Below are 19,523 nucleotides of genomic sequence, written 5' to 3'. Positions count from 1 at the left end.
TGAAAGTCAATGTGAGCACTAGCCTCGAAGTAAGGCCCTGATTATCCTGGCAAAACGGGAGGCGTGCAGCAGCTCCATGAGGCCTTCATCGCTGTTCTGCTTTAGTTTCACGGTAGTAAGCTTTCCAACATTCCTAGGGACTTTGCTTAAGCAACCGTTTCGGTACCAGAACACTGCGTAGAGACAGTAAGCTCTGGTCCTGCGTGTATGCTGCGTGTCAACCTAGAAATTGGAGACTGATGGCATAAGGCTTCTTTTCCCATTATGAAAGCTCCGTTCATGCGGCCTCGAAGCTACCTGAAAAGCATTGTTGTTGCCGGGGTTTTCCTCACTGCCGGCATGGTTCTGAGAAGAAAATGAGTTTTCTCCTGAGAAACCTTCGGTTTCCAGTTCCTTGTTGGAAGCTCACCCTGCTCTGCGCTATACCTAAAGTGAAAGTGAACGTGAGCCCAAGCTTCGAAGTAAGGCCCTGATTATCCTTGCAAAACGAGAGGCGTGCAGCAGCTCCATGAGGCCTTCATCGTTGTTCTGCTTTAGTTTCAAGGTAGTAAGCTTTTCAACACTCCTAGGGGCCTTGCTTCAGCACCCGTTTCAGTACCAGAACACTGCGTAGAACCAGGAAGCTCTGCTCCTGCGTGTATGCTGCGTGTCAACCTAGAAATTAGAGACTGATGGCACAAGGCTAGTTTTCCCATTATGAAAGCTCCGTTGATGCGGCCCCGAAGCTACCTGAAAAGCACTGTTGTTACCGTGCTTTTACTTACAGCCAGCATGGTTCATAGAAGAAAATGAGTTTTCTAGAAAGAAACCTTGTGCTTCCAGTTCCTAGTTGGAAGCTCACCCGGCTCTGCTCTATACCAAACGTGAAAGTCAATGTGAGCACTAGCCTCGAAGTAAGGCCCTGATTATCCTGGCAAAACGGGAGGCGTGCAGCAGCTCCATGAGGCCTTCATCGCTGTTCTGCTTTAGTTTCACGGTAGTAAGCTTTCCAACATTCCTAGGGACATTGCTTAAGCAACCGTTTCGGTACCAGAACACTGCGTAGAGACAGTAAGCTCTGGTCCTGCGTGTATGCTGCGTGTCAACCTAGAAATTGGAGACTGATGGCATAAGGCTTCTTTTCCCATTATGAAAGCTCCGTTCATGCGGCCTCGAAGCTACCTGAAAAGCATTGTTGTTGCCGGGGTTTTCCTCACTGCCGGCATGGTTCTGAGAAGAAAATGAGTTTTCTCCTGAGAAACCTTGGGTTTCCAGTTCCTTGTTGGAAGCTCACCCTGCTCTGCGCTATACCTAAAGTGAAAGTCAACGTGAGCTCAAGCTTCATAGTAAGGCCCTGATTATCCTTGCAAAACGAGAGGCGTGCAGCTGCTCCATGAGGCCTTCATCGTTGTTCTGCTTTAGTTTCAAGGTAGTAAGCTTTTCAACACTCCTAGGGGCCTTGCTTCAGCACCCGTTTCAGTACCAGAACACTGCGTAGAACCAGGAAGCTCTGCTCCTGCGTGTATGCTGCGTGTCAACCTAGAAATTAGAGACTGATGGCACAAGGCTTGTTTTCCCATTTTGAAAGCTCCATTCATTCGGCCCCGAAGCTACCTGAAAAGCACTGTTGTTACCGTGCTTTTACTTACAGCCGGCATGGCACATAGAAGAAAATGAGTTTTCTCGAAAGAAACCTTGTGCTTCCAGTTCCTAGTTGAAAGCTCACCCTGCTCTGCTCTATACCTAAAGTGAAAGTCAACGTGAGCCCAAGCTTCGAAGTAAGGCCCTGATTGTCCTTGCAAAACGAGAGGCGTGCAGCAGCTCCATGAGGCCTTCATCGTTGTTCTGCTTTAGTTTCAAGGTAGTAAGCTTTTCAACACTCCTAGGGGCCTTGCTTCAGCACCCGTTTCAGTACCAGAACACTGCGTAGAACCAGGAAGCTCTGCTCCTGCGTGTATGCTGCGTGTCAACCTAGAAATTAGAGACTGATGGCACAAGGCTAGTTTTCCCATTATGAAAGCTCCGTTGATGCGGCCCCGAAGCTACCTGAAAAGCACTGTTGTTACCGTGCTTTTACTTACAGCCGGCATGGTTCATAGAAGAAAATGAGTTTTCTCGAAAGAAACCTTGTTCTTCCAGTTCCTAGTTGGAAGCTCACCCTGCTCTGCTCTATACCAAACGTGAAAGTCAATGTGAGCACTAGCCTCGAAGTAAGGCCCTGATTATCCTGGCAAAACGGGAGGCGTGCAGCAGCTCCATGAGGCCTTCATCGCTGTTCTGCTTTAGTTTCACGGTAGTAAGCTTTCCAACATTCCTAGGGACTTTGCTTAAGCAACCGTTTCGGTACCAGAACACTGCGTAGAGACAGTAAGCTCTGGTCCTGCGTGTATGCTGCGTGTCAACCTAGAAATTGGAGACTGATGGCATAAGGCTTCTTTTCCCATTATGAAAGCTCCGTTCATGCGGCCTCGAAGCTACCTGAAAAGCATTGTTGTTGCCGGGGTTTTCCTCACTGCCGGCATGGTTCTGAGAAGAAAATGAGTTTTCTCCTAGAAACCTTGGGTTTCCAGTTCCTTGTTGGAAGCTCACCCTGCTCTGCGCTATACCTAAAGTGAAAGTCAACGTGAGCTCAAGCTTCAAAGTAAGGCCCTGATTATCCTTGCAAAACGAGAGGCGTGCAGCAGCTCCATGAGGCCTTCATCGTTGTTCTGCTTTAGTTTCAAGGTAGTAAGCTTTTCAACACTCCTAGGGGCCTTGCTTCAGCACCCGTTTCTGTACCAGAACACTGCGTAGAACCAGGAAGCTCTGCTCCTGCGTGTATGCTGCGTGTCAACCTAGAAATTAGAGACTGATGGCACAAGGCTAGTTTTCCCATTATGAAAGCTCCGTTGATGCGGCCCCGAAGCTACCTGAAAAGCACTGTTGTTACCGTGCTTTTACTTACAGCCGGCATGGTTCATAGAAGAAAATGAGTTTTCTCGAAAGAAACCTTGTGCTTCCAGTTCCTAGTTGGAAGCTCACCCGGCTCTGCTCTATACCAAACGTGAAAGTCAATGTGAGCACTAGCCTCGAAGTAAGGCCCTGATTATCCTGGCAAAACGGGAGGCGTGCAGCAGCTCCATGAGGCCTTCATCGCTGTTCTGCTTTAGTTTCACGGTAGTAAGCTTTCCAACATTCCTAGGGACTTTGCTTAAGCAACCGTTTCGGTACCAGAACACTGCGTAGAGACAGTAAGCTCTGGTCCTGCGTGTATGCTGCGTGTCAACCTAGAAATTGGAGACTGATGGCATAAGGCTTCTTTTCCCATTATGAAAGCTCCGTTCATGCGGCCTCGAAGCTACCTGAAAAGCATTGTTGTGCCGGGGTTTTCCTCACTGCCGGCATGGTTCTGAGAAGAAAATGAGTTTTCTCCTAAGAAACCTGGGGTTTCCAGTTCCTTGTTGGAAGCTCACCCTGCTCTGCGCTATACCTAAAGTGAAAGTCAACGTGAGCTCAAGCTTCAAAGTAAGGCCCTGATTATCCTTGCAAAACGAGAGGCGTGCAGCAGCTCCATGAGGCCTTCATCGCTGTTCTGCTTTAGTTTCAAGGTAGTAAGCTTTTCAACACTCCTAGGGGCCTTGCTTCAGCACCCGTTTCTGTACCAGAACACTGCGTAGAACCAGGAAGCTCTGCTCCTGCGTGTATGCTGCGTGTCAACCTAGAAATTAGAGACTGATGGCACAAGGCTAGTTTTCCCATTATGAAAGCTCCGTTGATGCGGCCCCGAAGCTACCTGAAAAGCACTGTTGTTACCGTGCTTTTACTTACAGCCGGCATGGTTCATAGAAGAAAATGAGTTTTCTCGAAAGAAACCTTGTGCTTCCAGTTCCTAGTTGGAAGCTCACCCGGCTCTGCTCTATACCAAACGTGAAAGTCAATGTGAGCACTAGCCTCGAAGTAAGGCCCTGATTATCCTGGCAAAACGGGAGGCGTGCAGCAGCTCCATGAGGCCTTCATCGCTGTTCTGCTTTAGTTTCACGGTAGTAAGCTTTCCAACATTCCTAGGGACTTTGCTTAAGCAACCGTTTCGGTACCAGAACACTGCGTAGAGACAGTAAGCTCTGGTCCTGCGTGTATGCTGCGTGTCAACCTAGAAATTGGAGACTGATGGCATAAGGCTTCTTTTCCCATTATGAAAGCTCCGTTCATGCGGCCTCGAAGCTACCTGAAAAGCATTGTTGTGCCGGGGTTTTCCTCACTGCCGGCATGGTTCTGAGAAGAAAATGAGTTTTCTCCTAAGAAACCTGGGGTTTCCAGTTCCTTGTTGGAAGCTCACCCTGCTCTGCGCTATACCTAAAATGAAAGTCAACGTGAGCCCAAGCTTCGAAGTAAGGCCCTGATTATCCTTGCAAAACGAGAGGCGTGCAGCAGCTCCATGAGGCCTTCATCGCTGTTCTGCTTTAGTTTCAAGGTAGTAAGCTTTTCAACACTCCTAGGGGCCTTGCTTCCGCACCCGTTTCTGTACCAGAACACTGCGTAGAGCCAGGAAGCTCTGCTCCTGCGTGTATGCTGCGTGTCAACCTAGAAATTAGAGACTGATGGCATAAGGCTTCTTTTCCCATTATGAAAGCTCCGTTGATGCGGCCCCGAAGCTACCTGAAAAGCACTGTTGTTACCGTGCTTTTACTTACAGCCGGCATGGCACATAGAAGAAAATGAGTTTTCTCCTAAAAACCTTGGGTTTCCAGTTCCTTGTTGGAAGCTCACCGTGCTCTGCGCTATACCTAAAGTGAAAGTCAACGTGAGCCCAAGCTTCGAAGTAAGGCCCTGATTATCCTTGCAAAACGAGAGGCGTGCAGCAGCTCCATGAGGCCTTCATCATTGTTCTGCTTTAGTTTCAAGGTAGTAAGCTTTTCAACACTCCTAGGGGCCTTGCTTCAGCACCCGTTTCAGTCAGAACACTGCGTAGAACCAGGTAGCTCTGCTCCTGCGTGTATGCTGCGTGTCAACCTAGAAATTAGAGACTGATGGCACAAGGCTGGTTTTCCCATTTTGAAAGCTCCATTCATGCGGCCCCGAAGCTACCTGAAAAGCACTGTTGTTACCGTGCTTTTACTTACAGCCGGCATGGCACATAGAAGAAAATGAGTTTTCTCGAAAGAAACCTTGTGCTTCCAGTTCCTAGTTGAAAGCTCACCCTGCTCTGCTCTATACCTAAAGTGAAAGTCAACGTGAGCCCAAGCTTCGAAGTAAGGCCCTGATTATCCTTGCAAAACGAGAGGCGTGCAGCAGCTCCATGAGGCCTTTATCGTTGTTCTGCTTTAGTTTCAAGGTAGTAAGCTTTTCAACACTCCTAGGGGCCTTGCTTCAGCACCCGTTTCAGTACCAGAACACTGCGTAGAACCAGGAAGCTCTGCTCCTGCGTGTATGCTGCGTGTCAACCTAGAAATTAGAGACTGATGGCACAAGGCTAGTTTTCCCATTATGAAAGCTCCGTTGATGCGGCCCCGAAGCTACCTGAAAAGCACTGTTGTTACCGTGCTTTTACTTACAGCCGGCATGGTTCATAGAAGAAAATGAGTTTTCTCGAAAGAAACCTTGTTCTTCCAGTTCCTAGTTGGAAGCTCACCCTGCTCTGCTCAATACCAAACGTGAAAGTCAATGTGAGCACTAGCCTCGAAGTAAGGCCCTGATTATCCTGGCAAAACGGGAGGCGTGCAGCAGCTCCATGAGGCCTTCATCGCTGTTCTGCTTTAGTTTCACGGTAGTAAGCTTTCCAACATTCCTAGGGACTTTGCTTAAGCAACCGTTTCGGTACCAGAACACTGCGTAGAGACAGTAAGCTCTGGTCCTCGTGTATGCTGCGTGTCAACCTAGAAATTGGAAACTGATGGCATAAAGCTTCTTTTCCCATTATGAAAGCTCCGTTCATGCGGCCTCGAAGCTACCTGAAAAGCATTGTTGTGGCCGGGGTTTTCCTCACTGCCGGCATGGTTCATAGAAGAAAATGAGTTTTCTCCTGAGAAACCTTGGGTTTCCAGTTCCTTGTTGGAAGCTCACCCTGCTCTGCGCTATACCTAAAGTGAAAGTCAACGTGAGCCCAAGCTTCGAAGTAAGGCCCTGATTATCCTTGCAAAACGAGAGGCGTGCAGCAGCTCCATGAGGCCTTCATCGTTGTTCTGCTTTAGTTTCAAGGTAGTAAGCTTTTCAACACTCCTAGGGGCCTTGCTTCCGCACCCGTTTCTGTACCAGAACACTGCGTAGAACCAGGAAGCTCTGCTCCTGCGTGTATGCTGCGTGTCAACCTAGAAATTAGAGACTGATGGCACAAGGCTAGTTTTCCCATTATGAAAGCTCCGTTGATGCGGCCCCGAAGCTACCTGAAAAGCACTGTTGTTACCGTGCTTTTACTTACAGCCGGCATGGTTCATAGAAGAAAATGAGTTTTCTCGAAAGAAACCTTGTGCTTCCAGTTCCTAGTTGGAAGCTCACCCGGCTCTGCTCTATACCAAACGTGAAAGTCAATGTGAGCACTAGCCTCGAAGTAAGGCCCTGATTATCCTGGCAAAACGGGAGGCGTGCAGCAGCTCCATGAGGCCTTCATCGCTGTTCTGCTTTAGTTTCACGGTAGTAAGCTTTCCAACATTCCTAGGGACTTTGCTTAAGCAACCGTTTCGGTACCAGAACACTGCGTAGAGACAGTAAGCTCTGGTCCTGCGTGTATGCTGCGTGTCAACCTAGAAATTGGAGACTGATGGCATAAGGCTTCTTTTCCCATTATGAAAGCTCCGTTCATGCGGCCTCGAAGCTACCTGAAAAGCATTGTTGTGCCGGGGTTTTCCTCACTGCCGGCATGGTTCTGAGAAGAAAATGAGTTTTCTCCTAAGAAACCTGGGGTTTCCAGTTCCTTGTTGGAAGCTCACCCTGCTCTGCGCTATACCTAAAATGAAAGTCAACGTGAGCCCAAGCTTCGAAGTAAGGCCCTGATTATCCTTGCAAAACGAGAGGCGTGCAGCAGCTCCATGAGGCCTTCATCGCTGTTCTGCTTTAGTTTCAAGGTAGTAAGCTTTTCAACACTCCTAGGGGCCTTGCTTCAGCACCCGTTTCAGTCAGAACACTGCGTAGAACCAGGAAGCTCTGCTCCTGCGTGTATGCTGCGTGTCAACCTAGAAATTAGAGACTGATGGCACAAGGCTAGTTTTCCCATTTTGAAAGCTCCATTCATGCGGCCCCGAAGCTACCTGAAAAGCACTGTTGTTACCGTGCTTTTACTTACAGCCGGCATGGCACATAGAAGAAAATGAGTTTTCTCGAAAGAAACCTTGTGCTTCCAGTTCCTAGTTGAAAGCTCACCCTGCTCTGCTCTATACCTAAAGTGAAAGTCAACGTGAGCCCAAGCTTCGAAGTAAGGCCCTGATTATCCTTGCAAAACGAGAGGCGTGCAGCAGCTCCATGAGGCCTTCATCGTTGTTCTGCTTTAGTTTCAAGGTAGTAAGCTTTTCAACACTCCTAGGGGCCTTGCTTCAGCACCCGTTTCAGTACCAGAACACTGCGTAGAACCAGGAAGCTCTGCTCCTGCGTGTATGCTGCGTGTCAACCTAGAAATTAGAGACTGATGGCACAAGGCTAGTTTTCCCATTATGAAAGCTCCGTTGATGCGGCCCCGAAGCTACCTGAAAAGCACTGTTGTTACCGTGCTTTTACTTACAGCCGGCATGGTTCATAGAAGAAAATGAGTTTTCTCGAAGGAAACCTTGTTCTTCCAGTTCCTAGTTGGAAGCTCACCCTGCTCTGCTCTATACCAAACGTGAAAGTCAATGTGAGCAATAGCCTCGAAGTAAGGCCCTGATTATCCTGGCAAAACGGGAGGCGTGCAGCAGCTCCATGAGGCCTTCATCGCTGTTCTGCTTTAGTTTCACGGTAGTAAGCTTTCCAACATTCCTAGGGACTTTGCTTAAGCAACCGTTTCGGTACCAGAACACTGCGTAGAGACAGTAAGCTCTGGTCCTGCGTGTATGCTGCGTGTCAACCTAGAAATTGGAGACTGATGGCATAAGGCTTCTTTTCCCATTATGAAAGCTCCGTTCATGCGGCCTCGAAGCTACCTGAAAAGCATTGTTGTTGCCGGGGTTTTCCTCACTGCCGGCATGGTTCTGAGAAGAAAATGAGTTTTCTCCTAAAAACCTTGGGTTTCCAGTTCCTTGTTGGAAGCTCACCCTGCTCTGCGCTATACCTAAAGTGAAAGTCAACGTGAGCTCAAGCTTCAAAGTAAGGCCCTGATTATCCTTGCAAAACGAGAGGCGTGCAGCAGCTCCATGAGGCCTTCATCGTTGTTCTGCTTTAGTTTCAAGGTAGTAAGCTTTTCAACACTCCTAGGGGCCTTGCTTCAGCACCCGTTTCTGTACCAGAACACTGCGTAGAACCAGGAAGCTCTGCTCCTACGTGTATGCTGCGTGTCAACCTAGAAATTAGAGACTGATGGCACAAGGCTTCTTTTCCCATTATGAAAGCTCCGTTCATGCGGCCTCGAAGCTACCTGAAAAGCATTGTTGTGCCGGGGTTTTCCTCACTGCCGGCATGGTTCTGAGAAGAAAATGAGTTTTCTCCTAAGAAACCTGGGGTTTCCAGTTCCTTGTTGGAAGCTCACCCTGCTCTGCGCTATACCTAAAATGAAAGTCAACGTGAGCCCAAGCTTCGAAGTAAGGCCCTGATTATCCTTGCAAAACGAGAGGCGTGCAGCAGCTCCATGAGGCCTTCATCGCTGTTCTGCTTTAGTTTCAAGGTAGTAAGCTTTTCAACACTCCTAGGGGCCTTGCTTCAGCACCCGTTTCAGTCAGAACACTGCGTAGAACCAGGAAGCTCTGCTCCTGCGTGTATGCTGCGTGTCAACCTAGAAATTAGAGACTGATGGCACAAGGCTTGTTTTCCCATTTTGAAAGCTCCATTCATGCGGCCCCGAAGCTACCTGAAAAGCACTGTTGTTACCGTGCTTTTACTTATAGCCGGCATGGCACATAGAAGAAAATGAGTTTTCTCGAAAGAAACCTTGTGCTTCCAGTTCCTAGTTGAAAGCTCACCCTGCTCTGCTCTATACCTAAAGTGAAAGTCAACGTGAGCCCCAGCTTCGAAGTAAGGCCCTGATTATCCTTGCAAAACGAGAGGCGTGCAGCAGCTCCATGAGGCCTTCATCGTTGTTCTGCTTTAGATTCAAGGTAGTAAGCTTTTCAACACTCCTAGGGGCCTTGCTTCAGCACCCGTTTCAGTACCAGAACACTGCGTAGAACCCGGAAGCTCTGCTCCTGCGTGTATGCTGCGTGTCAACCTAGAAATTAGAGACTGATGGCACAAGGCTAGTTTTCCCATTATGAAAGCTCCGTTGATGCGGCCCCGAAGCTACCTGAAAAGCACTGTTGTTACCGTGCTTTGACTTACAGCCGGCATGGTTCATAGAAGAAAATGAGTTTTCTCGAAGGAAACCTTGTTCTTCCAGTTCCTAGTTGGAAGCTCACCCTGCTCTGCTCTATACCAAACGTGAAAGTCAATGTGAGCACTAGCCTCGAAGTAAGGCCCTGATTATCCTGGCAAAACGGGAGGCGTGCAGCAGCTCCATGAGGCCTTCATCGCTGTTCTGCTTTAGTTTCACGGTAGTAAGCTTTCCAACATTCCTAGGGACTTTGCTTAAGCAACCGTTTCGGTACCAGAACACTGCGTAGAGACAGTAAGCTCTGGTCCTGCGTGTATGCTGCGTGTCAACCTAGAAATTGGAGACTGATGGCATAAGGCTTCTTTTCCCATTATGAAAGCTCCGTTCATGCGGCCTCGAAGCTACCTGAAATGCATTGTTGTTGCCGGGGTTTTCCTCACTGCCGGCATGGTTCTGAGAAGAAAATGAGTTTTCTCCTAAAAACCTTGGGTTTCCAGTTCCTTGTTGGAAGCTCACCCTGCTCTGCGCTATACCTAAAGTGAAAGTCAACGTGAGCTCAAGCTTCAAAGTAAGGCCCTGATTATCCTTGCAAAACGAGAGGCGTGCAGCAGCTCCATGAGGCCTTCATCGTTGTTCTGCTTTAGTTTCAAGGTAGTAAGCTTTTCAACACTCCTAGGGGCCTTGCTTCAGCACCCGTTTCTGTACCAGAACACTGCGTAGAACCAGGAAGCTCTGCTCCTGCGTGTATGCTGCGTGTCAACCTAGAAATTAGAGACTGATGGCACAAGGCTAGTTTTCCCATTATGAAAGCTCCGTTGATGCGGCCCCGAAGCTACCTGAAAAGCACTGTTGTTACCGTGCTTTTACTTACAGCCGGCATGGTTCATAGAAGAAAATGAGTTTTCTCGAAAGAAACCTTGTGCTTCCAGTTCCTAGTTGGAAGCTCACCCGGCTCTGCTCTATACTAAACGTGAAAGTCAATGTGAGCACTAGCCTCGAAGTAAGGCCCTGATTATCCTGGCAAAACGGGAGGCGTGCAGCAGCTCCATGAGGCCTTCATCGCTGTTCTGCTTTAGTTTCACGGTAGTAAGCTTTCCAACATTCCTACGGACTTTGCTTAAGCAACCGTTTCGGTACCAGAACACTGCGTAGAGACAGTAAGCTCTGGTCCTGCGTGTATGCTGCGTGTCAACCTAGAAATTGGAGACTGATGGCATAAGGCTTCTTTTCCCATTATGAAAGCTCCGTTCATGCGGCCTCGAAGCTACCTGAAAAGCATTGTTGTTGCCGGGGTTTTCCTCACTGCCGGCATGGTTCTGAGAAGAAAATGAGTTTTCTCCTGAGAAACCTTGGGGTTCCAGTTCCTTGTTGGAAGCTCACCCTGCTCTGCGCTATACCTAAAGTGAAAGTCAACGTGAGCCCAAGCTTCGAAGTAAGGCCCTGATTATCCTTGCAAAACGAGAGGCGTGCAGCAGCTCCATGAGGCCTTCATCGTTGTTCTGCTTTAGTTTCAAGGTAGTAAGCTTTTCAACACTCCTAGGGGCCTTGCTTCCGCACCCGTTTCTGTACCAGAACACTGCGTAGAACCAGGAAGCTCTGCTCCTGCGTGTATGCTGCGTGTCAACCTAGAAATTAGAGACTGATGGCACAAGGCTAGTTTTCCCATTATGAAAGCTCCGTTGATGCGGCCCCGAAGCTACCTGAAAAGCACTGTTGTTACCGTGCTTTTACTTACAGCCGGCATGGTTCATAGAAGAAAATGAGTTTTCTCGAAAGAAACCTTGTGCTTCCAGTTCCTAGTTGGAAGCTCACCCTGCTCTGCTCTATACCAAACGTGAAAGTCAATGTGAGCACTAGCCTCGAAGTAAGGCCCGGATTATCCTGGCAAAACGGGAGGCGTGCAGCAGCTCCATGAGGCCTTCATCGCTGTTCTGCTTTAGTTTCACGGTAGTAAGCTTTCCAACATTCCTAGGGACTTTGCTTAAGCAACCGTTTCGGTACCAGAACACTGCGTAGAGACAGTAAGCTCTGGTCCTGCGTGTATGCTGCGTGTCAACCTAGAAATTGGAGACTGATGGCATAAGGCTTCTTTTCCCATTATGAAAGCTCCGTTCATGCGGCCTCGAAGCTACCTGAAAAGCATTGTTGTTGCCGGGGTTTTCCTCACTGCCGGCATGGTTCTGAGAAGAAAATGAGTTTTCTCCTGAGAAACCTTGGGTTTCCAGTTCCTTGTTGGAAGCTCACCCTGCTCTGCGCTATACCTAAAGTGAAAGTCAACGTGAGCCCAAGCTTCGAAGTAAGGCCCTGATTATCCTTGCAAAACGAGAGGCGTGCAGCAGCTCCATGAGGCCTTCATCGTTGTTCTGCTTTAGTTTCAAGGTAGTAAGCTTTTCAACACTCCTAGGGGCCTTGCTTCAGCACCCGTTTCAGTACCAGAACACTGCGTAGAACCAGGAAGCTCTGCTCCTGCGTGTATGCTGCGTGTCAACCTAGAAATTAGAGACTGATGGCACAAGGCTAGTTTTCCCATTATGAAAGCTCCGTTGATGCGGCCCCGAAGCTACCTGAAAAGCACTGTTGTTACCGTGCTTTTACTTACAGCCGGCATGGTTCATAGAAGAAAATGAGTTTTCTCGAAAGAAACCTTGTGCTTCCAGTTCCTAGTTGGAAGCTCACCCGGCTCTGCTCTATACCAAACGTGAAAGTCAATGTGAGCACTAGCCTCGAAGTAAGGCCCTGATTATCCTGGCAAAACGGGAGGCGTGCAGCAGCTCCATGAGGCCTTCATCGCTGTTCTGCTTTAGTTTCACGGTAGTAAGCTTTCCAACATTCCTAGGGACATTGCTTAAGCAACCGTTTCGGTACCAGAACACTGCGTAGAGACAGTAAGCTCTGGTCCTGCGTGTATGCTGCGTGTCAACCTAGAAATTGGAGACTGATGGCATAAGGCTTCTTTTCCCATTATGAAAGCTCCGTTCATGCGGCCTCGAAGCTACCTGAAAAGCATTGTTGTTGCCGGGGTTTTCCTCACTGCCGGCATGGTTCTGAGAAGAAAATGAGTTTTCTCCTGAGAAACCTTGGGGTTCCAGTTCCTTGTTGGAAGCTCACCCTGCTCTGCGCTATACCTAAAGTGAAAGTCAACGTGAGCCCAAGCTTCGAAGTAAGGCCCTGATTATCCTTGCAAAACGAGAGGCGTGCAGCAGCTCCATGAGGCCTTCATCGTTGTTCTGCTTTAGTTTCAAGGTAGTAAGCTTTTCAACACTCCTAGGGGCCTTGCTTCCGCACCCGTTTCTGTACCAGAACACTGCGTAGAACCAGGAAGCTCTGCTCCTGCGTGTATGCTGCGTGTCAACCTAGAAATTAGAGACTGATGGCACAAGGCTAGTTTTCCCATTATGAAAGCTCCGTTGATGCGGCCCCGAAGCTACCTGAAAAGCACTGTTGTTACCGTGCTTTTACTTACAGCCGGCATGGTTCATAGAAGAAAATGAGTTTTCTCGAAAGAAACCTTGTGCTTCCAGTTCCTAGTTGGAAGCTCACCCTGCTCTGCTCTATACCAAACGTGAAAGTCAATGTGAGCACTAGCCTCGAAGTAAGGCCCGGATTATCCTGGCAAAACGGGAGGCGTGCAGCAGCTCCATGAGGCCTTCATCGCTGTTCTGCTTTAGTTTCACGGTAGTAAGCTTTCCAACATTCCTAGGGACTTTGCTTAAGCAACCGTTTCGGTACCAGAACACTGCGTAGAGACAGTAAGCTCTGGTCCTGCGTGTATGCTGCGTGTCAACCTAGAAATTGGAGACTGATGGCATAAGGCTTCTTTTCCCATTATGAAAGCTCCGTTCATGCGGCCTCGAAGCTACCTGAAAAGCATTGTTGTTGCCGGGGTTTTCCTCACTGCCGGCATGGTTCTGAGAAGAAAATGAGTTTTCTCCTGAGAAACCTTGGGGTTCCAGTTCCTTGTTGGAAGCTCACCCTGCTCTGCGCTATACCTAAAGTGAAAGTCAACGTGAGCCCAAGCTTCGAAGTAAGGCCCTGATTATCCTTGCAAAACGAGAGGCGTGCAGCAGCTCCATGAGGCCTTCATCGTTGTTCTGCTTTAGTTTCAAGGTAGTAAGCTTTTCAACACTCCTAGGGGCCTTGCTTCAGCACCCGTTTATGTACCAGAACACTGCGTAGAACCAGGAAGCTCTGCTCCTGCGTGTATGCTACGTGTCAACCTAGAAATTAGAGACTGATGGCACAAGGCTAGTTTTCCCATTATGAAAGCTCCGTTGATGCGGCCCCGAAGCTACCTGAAAAGCACTGTTGTTACCGTGCTTTTACTTACAGCCGGCATGGTTCATAGAAGAAAATGAGTTTTCTCGAAAGAAACCTTGTGCTTCCAGTTCCTAGTTGGAAGCTCACCCTGCTCTGCTCTATACCAAACGTGAAAGTCAATGTGAGCACTAGCCTCGAAGTAAGGCCCTGATTATCCTGGCAAAACGGGAGGCGTGCAGCAGCTCCATGAGGCCTTCATCGCTGTTCTGCTTTAGTTTCACGGTACTAAGCTTTCCAAGACTCCTAGGGACTTTGCTTAAGCAACCGTTTCGGTACCAGAACACTGCGTAGAGACAGTAAGCTCTGGTCCTGCGTGTATGCTGCGTGTCAACCTAGAAATTGGAGACTGATGGCATAAGGCTTCTTTTCCCATTATGAAAGCTCCGTTCATGCGGCCTCGAAGCTACCTGAAAAGCATTGTTGCCGGGGTTTTCCTCACTGCCGGCATGGTTCTGAGAAGAAAATGAGTTTTCTCCTAAGAAACCTGGGGTTTCCAGTTTCTTGTTGGAAGCTCACCCTGCTCTGCGCTATACCTAAAATGAAAGTCAACGTGAGCCCAAGCTTCGAAGTAAGGCCCTGATTATCCTTGCAAAACGAGAGGCGTGCAGCAGCTCCATGAGGCCTTCATCGCTGTTCTGCTTTAGTTTCAAGGTAGTAAGCTTTTCAACACTCCTAGGGGCCTTGCTTCAGCACCCGTTTCAGTCAGAACACTGCGTAGAACCAGGAAGCTCTGCTCCTGCGTGTATGCTGCGTGTCAACCTAGAAATTAAGACTGATGGCACAAGGCTTGTTTTCCCATTTTGAAAGCTCCATTCATGCTGCCCCGAAGCTACCTGAAAAGCACTGTTGTTACCGTGCTTTTACTTACAGCCGGCATGGCACATAGAAGAAAATGAGTTTTCTCGAAAGAAACCTTGTGCTTCCAGTTCCTAGTTGAAAGCTCACCCTGCTCTGCTCTATACCAAACGTGAAAGTCAATGTGAGCACTAGCCTCGAAGTAAGGCCCTGATTATCCTGGCAAAACGGGAGGCGTGCAGCAGCTCCATGAGGCCTTCATCGTTGTTCTGCTTTAGTTTCAAGGTAGTAAGCTTTTCAACACTCCTAGGGGCCTTGCTTCAGCACCCGTTTCAGTACCAGAACACTGCGTAGAACCCGGAAGCTCTGCTCCTGCGTGTATGCTGCGTGTCAACCTAGAAATTAGAGACTGATGGCACAAGGCTAGTTTTCCCATTATGAAAGCTCCGTTGATGCGGCCCCGAAGCTACCTGAAAAGCACTGTTGTTACCGTGCTTTTACTTACAGCCGGCATGGTTCATAGAAGAAAATGAGTTTTCTCGAAGGAAACCTTGTTCTTCCAGTTCCTAGTTGGAAACTCACCCTGCTCTGCTCTATACCAAACGTGAAAGTCAATGTGAGCACTAGCCTCGAAGTAAGGCCCTGATTATCCTGGCAAAACGGGAGGCGTGCAGCAGCTCCATGAGGCCTTCATCGCTGTTCTGCTTTAGTTTCACGGTAGTAAGCTTTCCAACATTCCTAGGGACTTTGCTTAAGCAACCGTTTCGGTACCAGAACACTGCGTAGAGACAGTAAGCTCTGGTCCTGCGTGTATGCTGCGTGTCAACCTAGAAATTGGAGACTGATGGCATAAGGCTTCTTTTCCCATTATGAAAGCTCCGTTCATGAGGCCTCGAAGCTACCTGAAAAGCATTGTTGTTGCCGGGGTTTTCCTCACTGCCGGCATGGTTCTGAGAAGAAAATGAGTTTTCTCCTAAAAACCTTGGGTTTCCAGTTCCTTGTTGGAAGCTCACCCTGCTCTGCGCTATACCTAAAGTGAAAGTCAACGTGAGCTCAAGCTTCAAAGTAAGGCCCTGATTATCCTTGCAAAACGAGAGGCGTGCAGCAGCTCCATGAGGCCTTCATCGTTGTTCTGCTTTAGTTTCAAGGTAGTAAGCTTTTCAACACTCCTAGGGGCCTTGCTTCAGCACCCGTTTCTGTACCAGAACACTGCGTAGAACCAGGAAGCTCTGCTCCTGCGTGTATGCTGCGTGTCAACCTAGAAATTAGAGACTGATGGCACAAGGCTAGTTTTCCCATTATGAAAGCTCCGTTGATGCGGCCCCGAAGCTACCTGAAAAGCACTGTTGTTACCGTGCTTTTACTTACAGCCGGCATGGTTCATAGAAGAAAATGAGTTTTCTCGAAAGAAACCTTGTGCTTCCAGTTCCTAGTTGGAAGCTCACCCGGCTCTGCTCTATACCAAACGTGAAAGTCAATGTGAGCACTAGCCTCGAAGTAAGGCCCTGATTATCCTGGCAAAACGGGAGGCGTGCAGCAGCTCCATGAGGCCTTCATCGCTGTTCTGCTTTAGTTTCACGGTAGTAAGCTTTCCAACATTCCTAGGGACTTTGCTTAAGCAACCGTTTCGGTACCAGAACACTGCGTAGAGACAGTAAGCTCTGGTCCTGCGTGTATGCTGGGTGTCAACCTAGAAATTGGAGACTGATGGCATAAGGCTTCTTTTCCCATTATGAAAGCTCCGTTCATGCGGCCTCGAAGCTACCTGAAAAGCATTGTTGTTGCCGGGGTTTTCCTCACTGCCGGCATGGTTCTGAGAAGAAAATGAGTTTTCTCCTGAGAAACCTTGGGTTTCCAGTTCCTTGTTGGAAGCTCACCCTGCTCTGCGCTATACCTAAAGTGAAAGTCAACGTGAGCCCAAGCTTCGAAGTAAGGCCCTGATTATCCTTGCAAAACGAGAGGCGTGCAGCAGCTCCATGAGGCCTTCATCGTTGTTCTGCTTTAGTTTCAAGGTAGTAAGCTTTTCAACACTCCTAGGGGCCTTGCTTCAGCACCCGTTTCAGTACCAGAACACTGCGTAGAACCAGGAAGCTCTGCTCCTGCGTGTATGCTGCGTGTCAACCTAGAAATTAGAGACTGATGGCACAAGGCTAGTTTTCCCATTATGAAAGCTCCGTTGATGCGGCCCCGAAGCTACCTGAAAAGCACTGTTGTTACCGTGCTTTTACTTACAGCCGGCATGGTTCATAGAAGAAAATGAGTTTTCTCGAAAGAAACCTTGTGCTTCCAGTTCCTAGTTGGAAGCTCACCCGGCTCTGCTCTATACCAAACGTGAAAGTCAATGTGAGCACTAGCCTCGAAGTAAGGCCCTGATTATCCTGGCAAAACGGGAGGCGTGCAGCAGCTCCATGAGGCCTTCATCGCTGTTCTGCTTTAGTTTCACGGTAGTAAGCTTTCCAACATTCCTAGGGACATTGCTTAAGCAACCGTTTCGGTACCAGAACACTGCGTAGAGACAGTAAGCTCTGGTCCTGCGTGTATGCTGCGTGTCAACCTAGAAATTGGAGACTGATGGCATAAGGCTTCTTTTCCCATTATGAAAGCTCCGTTCATGCGGCCTCGAAGCTACCTGAAAAGCATTGTTGTTGCCGGGGTTTTCCTCACTGCCGGCATGGTTCTGAGAAGAAAATGAGTTTTCTCCTGAGAAACCTTGGGTTTCCAGTTCCTTGTTGGAAGCTCACCCTGCTCTGCGCTATACCTAAAGTGAAAGTCAACGTGAGCCCAAGCTTCGAAGTAAGGCCCTGATTATCCTTGCAAAACGAGAGGCGTGCAGCAGCTCCATGAGGCCTTCATCGTTGTTCTGCTTTAGTTTCAAGGTAGTAAGCTTTTCAACACTCCTAGGGGCCTTGCTTCAGCACCCGTTTCTGTACCAGAACACTGCGTAGAACCAGGAAGCTCTGCTCCTGCGTGTATGCTACGTGTCAACCTAGAAATTAGAGACTGATGGCACAAGGCTAGTTTTCCCATTATGAAAGCTCCGTTGATGCGGCCCCGAAGCTACCTGAAAAGCACTGTTGTTACCGTGCTTTTACTTACAGCCGGCATGGTTCATAGAAGAAAATGAGTTTTCTCGAAAGAAACCTTGTGCTTCCAGTTCCTAGTTGGAAGCTCACCCGGCTCTGCTCTATACCAAACGTGAAAGTCAATGTGAGCACTAGCCTCGAAGTAAGGCCCTGATTATCCTGGCAAAACGGGAGGCGTGCAGCAGCTCCATGAGGCCTTCATCGCTGTTCTGCTTTAGTTTCACGGTAGTAAGCTTTCCAAGACTCCTAGGGACTTTGCTTAAGCAACCGTTTCGGTACCAGAACACTGCGTAGAGACAGTAAGCTCTGGTCCTGCGTGTATGCTGCGTGTCAACCTAGAAATTGGAGACTGATGGCATAAGGCTTCTTTTCCCATTATGAAAGCTCCGTTCATGCGGCCTCGAAGCTACCTGAAAAGCATTGTTGCCGGGGTTTTCCTCACTGCCGGCATGGTTCTGAGAAGAAAATGAGTTTTCTCCTAAGAAACCTGGGGTTTCCATTTTCTTGTTGGAAGCTCACCCTGCTCTGCGCTATACCTAAAATGAAAGTCAACGTGAGCCCAAGCTTCGAAGTAAGGCCCTGATTATCCTTGCAAAACGAGAGGCGTGCAGCAGCTCCATGAGGCCTTCATCGCTGTTCTGCTTTAGTTTCAAGGTAGTAAGCTTTTCAACACTCCTAGGGGCCTTGCTTCAGCACCCGTTTCAGTCAGAACACTGCGTAGAACCAGGAAGCTCTGCTCCTGCGTGTATGCTGCGTGTCAACCTAGAAATTAAGACTGATGGCACAAGGCTTGTTTTCCCATTTTGAAAGCTCCATTCATGCTGCCCCGAAGCTACCTGAAAAGCACTGTTGTTACCGTGCTTTTACTTACAGCCGGCATGGCACATAGAAGAAAATGAGTTTTCTCGAAAGAAACCTTGTGCTTCCAGTTCCTAGTTGAAAGCTCACCCTGCTCTGCTCTATACCAAACGTGAAAGTCAATGTGAGCACTAGCCTCGAAGTAAGGCCCTGATTATCCTGGCAAAACGGGAGGCGTGCAGCAGCTCCATGAGGCCTTCATCACTGTTCTGCTTTAGTTTCACGGTAGTAAGCTTTCCAACATTCCTAGGGACTTTGCGTAAGCAACCGTTTCGGTACCAGAACACTGCGTAGAGACAGTAAGCTCTGGTCCTGCGTGTATGCTGCGTGTCAACCTAGAAATTGGAGACTGATGGCATAAGGCTTCTTTTCCCATTATGAAAGATCCGTTCATGCGGCCTCGAAGCTACCTGAAAAGCATTGTTGTTGCCGGGGTTTTCCTCACTGCCGGCATGGTTCTGAGAAGAAAATGAGTTTTCTCCTAAAAACCTTGGGTTTCCAATTCCTTGTTGGAAGCTCACCCTGATCTGCGCTATACCTAAAGTGAAAGTCAACGTGAGCTCAAGCTTCAAAGTAAGGCCCTGATTATCCTTGCAAAACGAGAGGCGTGCAGCAGCTCCATGAGGCCTTCATCGTTGTTCTGCTTTAGTTTCAAGGTAGTAAGCTTTTCAACACTCCTAGGGGCCTTGCTTCAGCACCCGTTTCAGTACCAGAACACTGCGTAGAACCAGGAAGCTCTGCTCCTGCGTGTATGCTGCGTGTCAACCTAGAAATTAGAGACTGATGGCACAAGGCTAGTTTTCCCATTATGAAAGCTCCGTTGATGCGGCCCCGAAGCTACCTGAAAAGCACTGTTGTTACCGTGCTTTTACTTACAGCCGGCATGGTTCATAGAAGAAAATGAGTTTTCTCGAAAGAAACCTTGTGCTTCCAGTTCCTAGTTGGAAGCTCACCCGGCTCTGCTCTATACCAAACGTGAAAGTCAATGTGAGCACTAGCCTCGAAGTAAGGCCCTGATTATCCTGGCAAAACGGGAGGCGTGCAGCAGCTCCATGAGGCCTTCATTGCTGTTCTGCTTTAGTTTCACG

The sequence above is a fragment of the Eubalaena glacialis genome, chromosome 6, assembly GCF_028564815.1.
Source record: "Eubalaena glacialis isolate mEubGla1 chromosome 6, mEubGla1.1.hap2.+ XY, whole genome shotgun sequence".
Lineage (NCBI taxonomy): Eukaryota > Metazoa > Chordata > Mammalia > Artiodactyla > Balaenidae > Eubalaena > Eubalaena glacialis.
This window is presented reverse-complemented; position numbering follows the sequence as displayed.